At 42.2% G+C, this 13,992-nt stretch overlaps 1 long non-coding RNA gene across 1 annotated transcript; it reads left to right on the plus strand.

Annotated features, from left to right (window-relative positions):
* Position 1: 1 nt before the first annotated feature.
* Gm40068 lies at positions 2-10,628 on the plus strand. The gene is made up of 3 exons (XR_867354.1): positions 2-104; positions 8,309-8,408; positions 10,267-10,628. It is a non-coding gene; the product is annotated as a predicted gene, 40068 (long non-coding RNA).
* The last annotated feature ends 3,364 nt before the right edge of the window (positions 10,629-13,992 follow it).

Below are 13,992 nucleotides of genomic sequence, written 5' to 3' on the forward strand. Positions count from 1 at the left end.
TTCCAGGCTAGAACCCAGACCTGTGATCTGCTGGCCGGACACAACATAAGGGTACGTTGGAGAATAGTCTCTCATGCCCTTCAACCATCTCTCTCAGTGACAAGGTAACATCTTGCATTAATTACTCTAGAACTATGCCATAACCAGGAGGTTGACATTGCTAAGATCTTTTAACACCTGCATTGGGGTTTATGGACTGCTTTGACCTGATGAACATCCTACTGGGATGCTCTACTTTGCATTTTCTTTTTTCTTTTTTTCTTCCCAATTTTTTATTAGTTATTTTCTTCATTTACATTTCTGCTTTGCATTTTCAAGCATGTTTCCCTATTCTCTCAGCTGCCCATCCCTTCTCCTTTTCTCCAGTGGAACCCTATTAACTAGCTTGCTTTCTTCATAGAGGTATTCTCACCCTGTTTGCACTGATAAATGAGTTCTAGATCCTGAGAATTCCAAGCCCCAATGTTCTCTAGTGTTCCTGTCAAATGAGGTCAGAGACCTTTTTCTTCCTCAAGAAACTGCAGCTGGTTTATTGGTTCCCACTCTTTAATACTGGTACAGATAATGCCCATGGTATCTGTCTTAGTTGGGGTTTTATTGCTGTGAAGAGACACTGTGACCAAAGCAACCTTTATAAAGGAAACCATTTAATTGAGGCTGGCTTACAGTTTCAGAGGTCCGATCCATTATCATCATGACAGGAAGCATGACAGCCTGCAGATAGACATAGTGCTAGAAGACCTGAGAGTTCTATATCTTTATCTGAAGGCAGCCAGGAGGAGGCTGTCCTCCACATGCAGCCAGGAAGGGACGTTCTTCTCTACTGGGTGGACCTTGAGCACTAGAAGACCTCAAAGTCTTCCTACACAGTGACACACTTCCTCCAACAAGGCCACACCTATTTCAATGAGGCCATTCCTTTTAATAGTGACACTTCCCATGGGCCACTCATATTCAAACCACCACACTATTAGAGCCAATAGGTACCACAGTTATAATCTGCTGCTGATAGATTCACCAGTTAGGGATAAAAATCCATCTGCAATGTTGCATTTCCTCTGATCTTGGGATTCTGTGGGGCCATATTTTATAAATATGGAAAAACACATCTGCAAAGTAGTAACAAAATTTCATCTTATGTATGAACATAACACTAGTACTTCAACGAAGAATATCAAGAATTGTGTCAACTCAAAGGAGAAAGCGAAGTTGAATGAAATGGTGGCTATGGTTACCTCTAGTTTCACGGAGCCCAGTTCAGTGCTGTAGAGTGGACAAAGCCACTATGCTTTGTCATAAGAGGCACTCTGTGAATGGTGCTGATTACGGTTGTGTCTTCCTCTGAACAATCATTGCTGGTACAACTGGGTCTATTTGTAACTGGAAAGTAATACCATAAATATGCTCATTAACTGGTAGAACTGGTTTGGGTACTAGTTCTGAAGAGATACTTGAAAGGGAAGGTAGTTGTAATAAAACAAAGAGACAAACATACCTGTTATACTAATTTCAGAGAAAGCACTTTGTAGAATATTATAGGTAATGCCAAGGAAATACAGGACTACATTAAAGCAAACTATACTACATGTTTGTAGATTTATGTGCTAGCATCTTCAGGCTTTGTATTTATTCCAGTGGGGAAATTAGTCATGCATTATGCAAGTTTTGATTTATGCAAGATCTTCAGTAATTTATCACTTTCATTAAATGCATGTCCCTATGCTGGGATTACTCGTACTTCACCTACGACTGAAGTGTTATGAGCAATGAGGATTGGGTTTTTACTCCTCATCCCCACCCCAATTTATAAATAAGATTTTTTAGTAAGTTGCTTGAAATTCAAGAACATATTTCTCAATAAAAAAGTCATACTTAGGAACTCACACTTACTGATTTTACATACATAACACAGTATTTGACATATGAGTTCTATTCTAATTTGGTCTTTTCAGCAACTTTGGTAAATCTCCTTAAATGTGTAAAAGTGACATCCAAGAAGCACAGAAGTTGAGGTCAAGGACTCTTTTGGAGGGCAGCAATCCAAGATACAGATAGATGCCAGACTCCAAAGCCCATGTTTTAGTGGAAAGCCACAGACCTCTGGGAAGTCAGTAGACAGCCATAGGGTTCTATGTTCTTGAAATTTGGTTAAGCCATGTAGTCATGTAGGGGATGAAAGGCTCGAGTTTCCATTAGACAGCATCTTGTTGACCGCCCTCCATTCCTTCCAGCGTCACTTATCCCACAGCTACATCAAAATCGCACAGACACCGGTGACTTCTTTATTCTTATCTGGGTGTAAAGCAGCACCGTCAGCATGCATGGCTTTGCACACACACCTCCCAGCAGAAACCAGCTCTGGAAAATGGGTGTCTCTCCAACTCCTGTTTCCTCTTGGCAGTGGCGATGCAGTAAATCCCATCGTCACCTGGAGGAAAATAATGATGGCCTTTGCAACATCTTTCCCGTAAAGAGTCACAGAGCTGTTCTCAGCTTAGCACTGAGCATGTACGCGCTGCATAAGACAGCTTGGGGTCTATCTCCAACCCCACAGCCCCTCTCCAGTCTCTTTCTGTAGTTCTTCTCATACCCAGTGTTGCCTTGGAATGGTCCTGTTCATGCCTAGCTCTTTCTTCAACTTGGAGGCCTGCTGATTGCTTGACGTAAGTCCCCAAGAGTGCCCAGATCATATCTGACAGGAGCAGGAAGGGTCTGGAAAATTGTCCTATCTCGTACAGCCTGGTTCCTATGCAGCTTTGCAAATTATGCTGGTCTTCAAGGCTTCAGTCAAAAATATTTGAGCAGTGCCTTCCTTTCTTACATTCCCAAGGCCATGATCTGGCTTCCTACTGCACATAAACATGTAGCCAAGCTTTCCTGTTTGGCAGCCAGGCCAATTTCCGATTTTAGTTAATTTGTTAACACACATTCTTTAAGAAGAGAAGATACATTAAAAAGCAGAAAGGAAACAACTTAATCAGGTTGAGTTTTTAGTAAGTATTTTACAATAAAAATTGAAATTACAATGTTGGGTGGTGGTACACACCTTTAGTCCCAGCACTCAGGAGGCAGAAGCAGGTGGATCTCTGAGATCAAGGCCAGCTTGGTCTACAGAGTGAGCTCCAGGACATCCAGGGCTACACAGAGAAATCCCATCTCGAAAAACAAAAAAATTAAATTAAGTTAAAAATATTGAAAAATTAAAATGACAGAACATAGTACTTTCACTAAATTTAAACAATGACAAAGTGCATTCATGGAAAGGCAGAGGGTGGTGTATAGCCAGCATAGCAACGAGGTGGTTGCCTAGCATCGGTAGCTCTGACTCTGATCTTCTGATCCCGAGTGCTGCTAAAACGAAATTAAAATTAAAAAAAAAAATAAAGCCGTTACTTTCCTTCACTTGACTTCCTCATCTCCCTATTTCCTTTCCCTACCCTGTCTAATCCAACTAGTAACATGGATTTTATCATCTTTGCACAGTAACACCTTGATTATTCCCTGGACCAACCCTTCAGAGGTCAGGCAAGAGAACATCTCTTCTTGACAACCGTGTCCTCTGACTAGTGGCAGCCACAAACTTCATTCAGCAGGACCTAAAAAAGTAATTGCTCCTCCGGCTACACTCTTGAGTCCACACAAATCTCCCCTCTGCTCCCCCACCACCCAATCCCCGCAGGAAGCCATCTCTGGCAACAGATCCAAAGTTCAAACAAGTGAACTTGGAACAGCATGGGATGGAGGGGGTTGGGGTGGGGGTCTCTTAAGTCTTTCTTGCCCTCTTCTGACCAAACAGAAATTGTCTTTTCCCATGGCTATTCATTTAGCCCAGCTCCTGCTGAGCCTGCCTCTCCTTTTCTGCTTTTCTGTCCGATGGTGTCTTCTCTGTCAAATGCCTGAGTGATGCTTCTCTCAGCTCAGTCCCACAGCTGTGTCAAATAGAGTGCCGGGGGCATCTGAAGTAAAAGCAACATTCTTCATGGAACCATGCGAGTTGTCACTCAGTGCCTCAGCAAGGCTTACACATTGCAGTTGACATTTGTCAGGGGCTGTGTGTCTGTATCACTAGCACCACCCCCAGAGCCTTTCTGTAAGCATGTCTAGCTAAGATGAGCTTTGTCTTGTTACCTCTTGTATACGTCCAGAGTGCTGTTCTTGAACCCTCTGGACCTTTGCATGGTACTGTATCTGCCTGTAATGGGTTTTCCTGACCTCTGCTGACTCAGTACCCAGCACACTGGCAACCCCATACTTGGTTTCCATGTTCAGATCTTAGCTGAGACTCTTATTCTTTTTTTTTCTTTTTTTCTTTTTTTGACAATATCCTTGATGGTGGTCTTTCATCATGTCTCAAAACATCCTAGCTCCTCTCTCTGGAGTGTTCTTTAACTCACTGCACCATAGTACCTGTCTCCCTGCCAGACTCCACCCTGGAGGCAAGAGCTAAACTAGGCTCCACTGTTACCACGGAGCCAGCCAGCAGCCACAGTGTAGCAAGCCTGTGCTATGCATGCTGGTCATTTACTGACTGACCAGTTCATGCTTTCTCTCTGTGGTCTCACAAGCCTCATGTTTATCTGTGAGTGACATCCTCTTCTATCACTTCTAACCTACTATGTTCTTTACCCTGAGCCATCTTGCTAATACACTCCCCTCCATTATTACATAAAATCCGGATAGTCCTTAAGAGATAATGGGGCCCACTAGAAGATTCCAAATAACGTGGCCAGTGTCTTGACTAAACTGTAACAGAATGTTTACTGTTGGGATGAAAGTTCAGTTAGCCAGATCCCATTATTGTTTGGCAGAAACTATGCCTTGGGCTAGGTCATAAAAATAACTGAAAGCCATATTCAGAAATGTAGGCTCTAATCTAAGGGCAATGGGCAGTCGCTACAGTTTTAAGAGGAAAGGAAGCTGTATAAAAGGTCTTAATGAATAGGCAAGGTAGAGATAAGAGTTATTTATGGGAGGCTGTGCCAGCTAAGAGATGCTGGTGGCTTAGCCACACTAGTGCTGGTGAGAACAGATAGGGGTTTGGCAGTAGCACTGATGGAGCACTACTCCCAAATCCTGATAACTGAACAGGGCATGAAGCCCCCAGTCCACCCCCAGACTGAAAAACAAGTTGAGAGGCTCACTTCAGATGTCCCTGACCAAAGAACAGTTCTCACATATAACATTGTTATGTGCTGGCATTTGGAGTCAGAAATTTAGCTGTGTGTCCTGGGGCAAATTGGATGACATCTCTGAATTTCTGAATGTACAGTATAAGAAAATGAAACAAGAGGGAATGTAAATGCCCTGAACGTGACAATACAAACCATTCTGTAATACATCCCCAAGTTGCTCTACATAGGCCAACATGCACACACATGCACATGCATACACAAACATGCACAATCATGCACACACTTGCACTGCCATATCTATTATCTATTACAAATCTATTCATCCTTGTGGAACAGCTGAAAATGCAGTCCCAACCTTAGAGCCTGTAACATTATCTGAACCTTCCATATGGTGCCATGTTGTTTTGGCTTTCCAAAGTTTATCCTCTCCTTATCTCCATTGTTATTGGTCCAAATGAGAGCACTGTCTTGTTCTATTCCCTTTTATATCTCTGCCATTCTACCCCTGTTCCTACCTGCCCAGGCATCTACATTAGTGTTTGACATGTAGTGTACATATTCAAATATATAGTCAAACACTGAACCACTTATGTGTGTGTGTGTATACATATATGTGTGTGTGTGTATATATATATATATATATATATATATATATATATATATATATATATTCATTGTTCTGTGAAACAAGTACTGGTCTTTGCATAAATAAAGCTATATTCTGTGCTTGATTCTAAATCCTCCTCCTCCTCCTCCTCCTCCTCCTCCTCCTCCTCCTCCTCCTCCTCCTCCTTCTTCTTCTTCTTCTTCTTTGACTGTGTGTACAGATCCAGGATGCTACAGCATGCATTATGTGCATGCATAATCTAATCCACTGTGCTTGACATCTGCTTAATATCTCTTGCTGGGCGTTCCTTACATTTTGCCTATTAATTTTCAAGTGGTAGATGCCAGAGTGCCTCCACTTCCCAAATGGCCTTACAGTCAGCATTCTGCACCATGCTCTTTTATGACAGCAATTCTCACAGGGGAGCCTTTGCATCTCACACATAGTTCACAATATTTGAAGACATGCTTGGTTGTCAAAACTAGGAGATACTTTCCTGGCCTCTAGGAGATGGAACCCTAGGGTGCTGCCCAGCAGGGTGTGGTGCTCAGGGCAGCCTTTACACACTTATAATTACTTTATCCATGTGTTAGTTACTTTTACAATACTGTGATTAATGCAACTTATAGGAGGGAGAGTTTATTTGGCTTATAGTCCCAGAAGGAAAAGAAAGAGTCCATTAGGGTGGGAAGATGAGGCAGCAGGAGCAGAAAGCCAGGGAAAGTATCTCCAATATCAAGCAGGAAATGGGGGGGGGGACTTGGAAAGTGTGGTGAGGCTATAAAATGGTAAGAGCTTTCCCCAGGGACATACTTCCTTCAGCAAGGCTGCACTGCCTGAACCTTCCCAAAGAGTGGTACTAACTTGGGACCAAAGGTTGAAAAGCTTGAGCCTATGGGTCATTTCTCATTCAAACCACCACAATTCCAGATGGGAGCAGTGCCAAGAACCAGGAACTCTCCTGACAGATGTGCATGATGACTTCCTGGGACACGGTCCTGGGAGCAGGCTTGCTGGGCCAGTACACTTGCAGTGTTATTGCTACTGCCAGACCTCTATCCGTTCTCTCCAGCACTAGTGCCAAGCATTAGATGCTAAGCCACCAGCATCTCTTAGTTGGCACAACTTCCCATAAATGATCCTTATCCCCATTTTGCTTATCCACTATGATCTTTCTAGACAGCTTCTTTTCCTCTTAAAACTATAGCGACTGTCCATTGCCCTTAGATTAGAGCCTACATTTCTGAATATGGCTTTCACTTATTTTTATGACCTGGCCCAAGGCATAGTTTCTGCCAAACAATAATGGGATCTGGCTAACTGAACTTTCATCCCAACAGTAAACATTCTGTTACGGTTTAGTCAAGACACTGGCCACGTTATTTGGAATCTTCTAGTGGGCCCCATTATCTCTTAAGGACTATCCGCATTTTATGTAATAATGGAGGGGAGTGTATTAGCAAGATGGCTCAGGGTAAAGAAAATAGTAGGTTAGAAGTGATAGAGGAGGATGTCACTCACAGATAAACATGTGACATGTGAGACCACAGAGAGAAAGCATGAACTGGTCAGTCAGTAAGTGACCAGCATGCATAGCACAGGCTTGCTACACTGTGGCTGCTGGCTGGCTCCGTGGTAACAGTGGAGCCTAGCTTAGCTCTTGCCTCCAGGGTGGAGTCTGGCAGGGAGACAGGTACTATGGTGCAGTGAGTTAAGGACCACTCTAGAGACTGCACCAATCTGTCCTGATTCAGAGGAGTTGGACTGCCACCTCACATCACAGGATACTTGTCATCCCATATGTATAAAATGGCTCACTGTTGCTCTGATTCACACTTCTATGATGGTTAAGTGGTTGGTTGCTGCTTCATTATGTCATGGTAATTTCTGGGAATGCTCAAATAACATAGGGTTATAAAGTCTAGAGCATGTCGTTTTACCTTTTGTATAAGTTTTGACCAATTATTTGGACTCTATGAGTATCATTCAGAATAAAAATAGTGGCCTTGGGGCTAAAGAGGTGGCCAATGGTTAAAAGCATGTGTCTTTCTTGCAGAAGACTCTGGTTGGGTGACTCACAACTTTCTTACTTATTATCATGCCTCATCATCATAGTTAGATAATGAAAATAGAGGTATGTCTGGCACATAGTAAGTACTAAACAAAGGTGCTATTATTATGATAATTTGATCACTTTCTTATTAAATTGTATAGCTCCAAGTGCTCAGAGTATAAAAGTGCTTAGGATAACATCACTGAGTAAAAAGCCAAGGACCCAAGGGAGAAAGGAGGAGAGGGAGGGAGCAGGTGTTTTATAACTTTATCACCTCAGAGCTGTTGAAGTACCAAGTCTGTGGATGCTGTAAATCTCTAGGAAGTCAAATTCAAGGCTGTAAGAGACAACTCTATTCTTCTCCTTTTCTGATGATAGTCACGAAGACAAAAGAGTTTGTATCTTAAGGGTGCTTTCTGTTTATTAAATGCTTAGCAAATTCTAAGTGTTTCATACATAAATACATCATTTACTCCTCAAAACTCTAAAGTAGATATTTTTAACTTTCTTTCACAGAGAGCATTCGTAGCCCACCTGTGGTGGTTTAAATGAGGATGCCCCCCACCCCCCATAACTTTGGTCCCCAGTTGTGGAACGATTTGGGAAGTATTAGGAGGTGAGTTACTGGTGGCTTAGAGATTTTAAGTCTCATGCCATTCCCTTGTTAGCTCTCTGTGCTTTGTGCTTGCATCTCAAGATATAAGCTCTTAACTACTGCTGTATGAAGTGTCATGCCTGGCTGCCTGCTGCCATGCTCCCCATCATGACAGTCATGGACTCTGACTCTTTGAAATTGTAAGCTCCAAACAAACTCTGTATTTTATAAGTTGCCTTGGTCATAGCCTACTATCATAACATTAGTAAAGTAACTAAGACACCATGCAAGCCATCTCCTTGAGATTTGAACTTGGGGCCTTCTGATTCCCCTCAATCTTGTTCCTCTTTACTCCAAACTCAGGCTTGTTTTCCAAGAACATGTAATTTAGATAGGCCAGGGACTGTACCAAAGAACCCACAGCTGAAGACGGCAACATCGCAAGCTTTTTTATTTTGAATGTCAGTGATGTGTCTGACTGTATGCAGGGGTAAGAAGTAGGAAACCTGTGTGGCATATGTGCACATTGTGACAGGAACTTCTCAAGTACTTGCATGCAAATGAGCTACATAGATAACATGCATCATGATGGATACAATGCTCAAACCTGCTGTGGTTTTGTGCAGAAATGCAAATGATCTTTAAGCTTGATATTGAATCTGAATTCGATGCAAATGTCAGGAGCAGCTCAGAAATAGATACGAGTATTGTACATGAATTGTAGCTCCTGTTTTCAGCTCTTTTTTATTTTTTACTACAGTTGGGTTTATAAACTGCTTTCTTGACTCTGGTGGTCTGATGGAAATACTGTTTGTTTGATCTCCATAAAAAGTGACTTTGGAAAGGTTAATTCTGGGGCCCAAAAGGACTAGATCTTTTCTTTAATAAGCTTATTTCCTGCCTTATAAGTATAATGAGCTAATTAATAAACATGAGCTTAATTTGGCCATTCTTCCTTAAGCTGGACAGGCAGAATTTGACATAGAGTTTTGCAAAAGGACAAGGAGAGCTTCATTATTGAGAGTTAAGCAGAGTCACCTTCCTTTGTTTCTGGTCCTTTATAATATTTCTCTTACCTAAAGGCCAGAAGCTCAGATCTGACACCCAGGAACCTGAGAACTTGGCAACAGTACCAAAATGAAAAAGGGAAGCTTAGTTACTGGTTTGAAGCCATCCCTCGAGGGAGAAAAATACCTATAAAATGCACTGACATGTTCTACTGCAAATAACTTTTTAAATCATTAACCATAGCTCAATAAACACTTTTACAGAATAAAACCAAGGAGGTTATTGTTTTGTATGATATAAAAGCATTTATGAGTTGATTTAAAAATACAGGTCAAGTGATGAGAACATATGTATCCCAGCACACCACATCCACAAGGCCAAATCCTCCTTTGTACGGACTCATCAATTTGGAATCTTTCGTGATATAACTTAGGATGAGTCATAAACTTGACTTAGCGTGGGAAATTTTTGAAAGACCCTGGTATTAGGCTCAAGGCATTTATACTAATAGAAAGTTCTACCAATTCAGAGCTACAGATGTTAGTGGCATTTGAAAGCTGGAACTTTGTGTGAACATGGAGAAGCTTTTCAGTAAGGCTATCTATAAATGGGCTTTGTTCTGGGATGGTCAGCACCAGAGTCCCATATTTAACACTTGACAACTGTTGTGTAACAGGTAGTATGCATAAAAACCCACACAAATATATTTTGCAAGGACTTTGGTGAGACACGTGGCTATTCAATTGTGACTTACAAGTACAAACTTCACGACTCCCTATAACATGAAGTAATTCATCAGTGGGCCTTTAGAGTACTGGATAGAAAGTAGACACACACATGTTTTATGGATTTTTTTTTTATTTCTGTCCAGGAAAATTGTCACTGTAGAGGAAGTGATGTCACTGTAGAGGAAGTGCTCAGCAGGAGGATAAGGTGCTCTCCCAAGCAGGACTTGATCTAGACATGGTTGCTTCTCCAAAAGACTGGCAGAAGTCCCAGTCACTCATGTAAGGAGGAGCAGAGCTTCATGGAGATTGCGTGCTGTGTCTACTGGAGATGCCTAGTAAGGACTGGGACAAGCATGGTCATCATTTAGTCCATAGCCCCTTCTCATACCTTCATACACTACCCACCCAATCTGGGCTTCCTAATCCTTACATTGTGTCCCCTGGGGCTTTTGACTTCTCATATTGGCTGGGTATATCTACTTTAGATGGTCTGTTTTTAGGTAGTTAAGTAAAACACTTTATTTTTTCTTTCCTATGTTTATGTATTCTTATTCTCAAAACCATGCCTCTATTTTCCTTTAAATGAACAGATATCTGTTTCGAGCTCCATTTCACATTGTTATGGCTAACGTTCCTTGAAAAGGGCCAGAAAATAAAGTAGTTTCACCTCCTGTTTCAAAGCTCAAGCTTGACCTTGTAGGATAAAAGCATCCAGAGAGAGCACACAAAAGACAGGTATAGTGGTGTTCCAGCAAAACTATGCTGGGTGTGGTCTTTGCCTCAATTTAGAATCTAGAGTGTCTATGCAATAGCTTTGAAACATTTTAAAGATGAATCCCAGAAAGAGGAATTTAAGCTTTGAGCTTCTATAACTGAAATAACACTTAGAAAGCGTTCTCTGACTTCTACTCTGCCTCTGATAATAATCTAATTTATCAGATTATTATTATCAGTGCCTTTGATATAATCTAATCCATTCTAACCTCTTATTCTAAAACCATGCTGGTCTTCAGTCAGTGTTGTGATCTAATGACCCACTAAAAGTTGCAGCCCATCATGGGAGACCCTGTTGAGGTCCATATTCTGTGCTGCTGACAGAGACTGTGTGGATGTCCCTGTCTCATGCTGTTGCCATAAGCCATGTGGGAGTCCATGACACCTGCTGTTTTTGGTTATTACAGCCAAGGAGGCTTTTATTTGCAGTGGTATCAATGACTGCAGACTCACAGTTGAGAATGACAGACATTGAAGGCTTCTGTCAAAATCTTCCCTCAACCCTCCAAAATAGTCTAGACAGGAAGCCACTGAAGAGAGCCTTGTGAAGGGTATACAGAAATGTAGGTCTTCTTAGTTGATGGTTTCTGGCAGGGTGATGCTGTGGGGGAGGACTCAGTTTTGTTTAAGGTGCTGGCCACTGGAAATTTGATTGTGCTTCAATGAGTATATGGGTAACAGAAATTGGACTTGGTGTATTTCTTCTTCTTCTTCTTCTTCTTCTTCTTCTTCTTCTTCTTCTTCTTCTTCTTCTTCTTCTTCTTCTTCTTCTTCTTCCTCTTCCTCTTCCTCTTCCTCTTCCTCTTCCTCTTCCTCTTCCTCCTCCTCCTCCCCCTCCTCCTCCTCCTTCTCCCCCCTTCTTTCTTCCTCTTCTTCCTCATCCTCCTCCTCTTCCTTCTTTTTTAGCAGGGGGCTGAAGCACAAGGGTACAGGACATTGATCTGGGAGGATTTGGAAGTGAGTGTAATCAGATGCATTGTATGAAATTCCCAAATAATCAATAAAAATATTACGTTGGAAAAAAAAGTTGTAACCCACAATTTGAAAGACAGTGGCCACAGCCCAGGAGTGCCACATTAGTCAGCATATTCTTTACCTGTGCTCATGTTGACACTCCCAGCCAGGGCTCTCAGTTCATTTCCTTAAAGAAATGATCTAATGAATCTCAAAATTGTATCAGTTCTTGGCTTTAGACATGCACTGTAATTCAATGTACATTTCAGAGTGAAGAGAGGATTGGGGATAGATTTTCAGAGCCTACTGCAGGATAAAGATCATAAGTTCTTTCTTTAAAACATTAAAGATTCCAAGATGGCAACAGCTGCACATTGAACCCATGCCAGGCCTTTGTAAGTGCAAAGCCTTCTGTGACCCCACAGCATGGCATCCACAAGGCCAGACTATTTGGGAGACAATGTGGAGAGCTAGACATAGCTCTTTATCAAACAGGGAAAAGGGGTAAAAGGAGAAAATGTGAGATGAGAGGAGAAATGAATGGTAAGGGTCTGGCATGGATCCATGTGTGTGCTGGGGTTGCCTCAAGTCTCTGATTCTTTTCAGGCTCCCTTTGGGCTTCCATCGAGTAGAGCCTGGGTCCCTGTTTCAATGGCATGTTTTCTTATGAGAAGGCAATGCTGTGCTGGTTGGTTTTGCCATCAGTATCAGGTATAGATCCTTCTGTTGGTATCGCTGTTGGTTATCCATCAGAAGAAGTGATTATGCTTGCTTGATCCTCATTTATTTACTCCTTCCTGGAAACAGTCTATTCTCCACTCCAGGATTCTTATGCATCTTGAGGGGGACCAAGTCAGGGGACTGTCACCTAAAGTGTTGGTGCTCATGTAGGAAAGGGTGGACAGTTGATATGGTATCTATAATAGGATGTCACAGTCACAAGATGTGTCACCTCAAAGGTGAAGATAGACTCTAGAGCCTAGAAACCTGAGATCAAGGGTTGGAAGAGTTGATTCATTTTTGTAGACCATGGAGGTGGGAAGGGGGTTGAGGGACAAACAGAGAACATGCTCCAGTTTTTGCCTCTATCATCTGGGGGTTTTGCTGGAATTCTTGAGTGGATATTTCACCCCGCCCATATATCCTCTGTATTCCCACAGCCTTTGTGTCTGAGCTCAAGTTTTCCTTCTCATAAAGATGCCAGTCATATTTCACCCATGATCCACCTCCTTCCAGTATGATTTTATCTTGGCCAAGTACATCTGCAATGATCTTATTTCCAAATAAGGTCTCATTCTGAGGTCAGGGTTAGGACATAGGAGTCCTGTGGGAACACATCCAGCTCAGAGAGAAGCAGAGCTATCACAACACCCCACCGTGAGGAGGCTTAGAACAACAGTCCCAAGGGTGCTTGGGTCTTGGCTGCCTCACCCTGTTGAGTTGAAATCCCCTTCACTCTTGCCTATGTTTCCCTACAGAGTCCTGGGAAATCCAGGCATTCCCTCAGGTTTTCAGTCCCACAGACCTACTTTGGGGTAAAGCTAAGCAAGCAGCAGCTTTCTGATGGTGTCTGGGAAAGATTTTCCTCTCAGGTGAAAGGGCAGAGAGGCCTGACCTCTGTTATATTTGTACTCTGGGTATGTTGCTGTCTGAGATAATGATGGTCAACTATTCCAGGTCTGCTCCCATGAAGAAAACACCTGCAGACCCTCAGTCTTCCACCAGCACTATGGCCTATGGAGTTCCTGGGCTAAGTAAGAAAAAGCTCTGCTTGGTGTGATGGTGGCTGTGTGAAATATTTAGTGATCTACATTGCCTGAGATATTTTTGGCTGGGTATTGCCACTCCCAGCCAACAGCATGCCAATGATATAGCTGTTCTGTAAAAAGTGCTACACAGATTAGGGAAATGTTGAAAATGTTGAATATTATAATTTAGCTCATAGCAGTGTGACTCTTTAGGAAGTTCTAGAAATCATAGTGATTCCCGAGTGTTTTTAACTATGAAGAGAGTTCTCTCACCCTCTGCCTTTTCCATTCCCCCTTTGAATAGCTTTTTGATTTTTATAGAATTCCTTTTAGAAAGTTTAGGTATCAGAAATACCTAAGTGTTTCACTGAAGCCGAGAGATTCTGACTTATG

Source organism: Mus musculus, chromosome 3 (assembly GCF_000001635.26).
Source record: "Mus musculus strain C57BL/6J chromosome 3, GRCm38.p6 C57BL/6J".
NCBI lineage: Eukaryota > Metazoa > Chordata > Mammalia > Rodentia > Muridae > Mus > Mus musculus.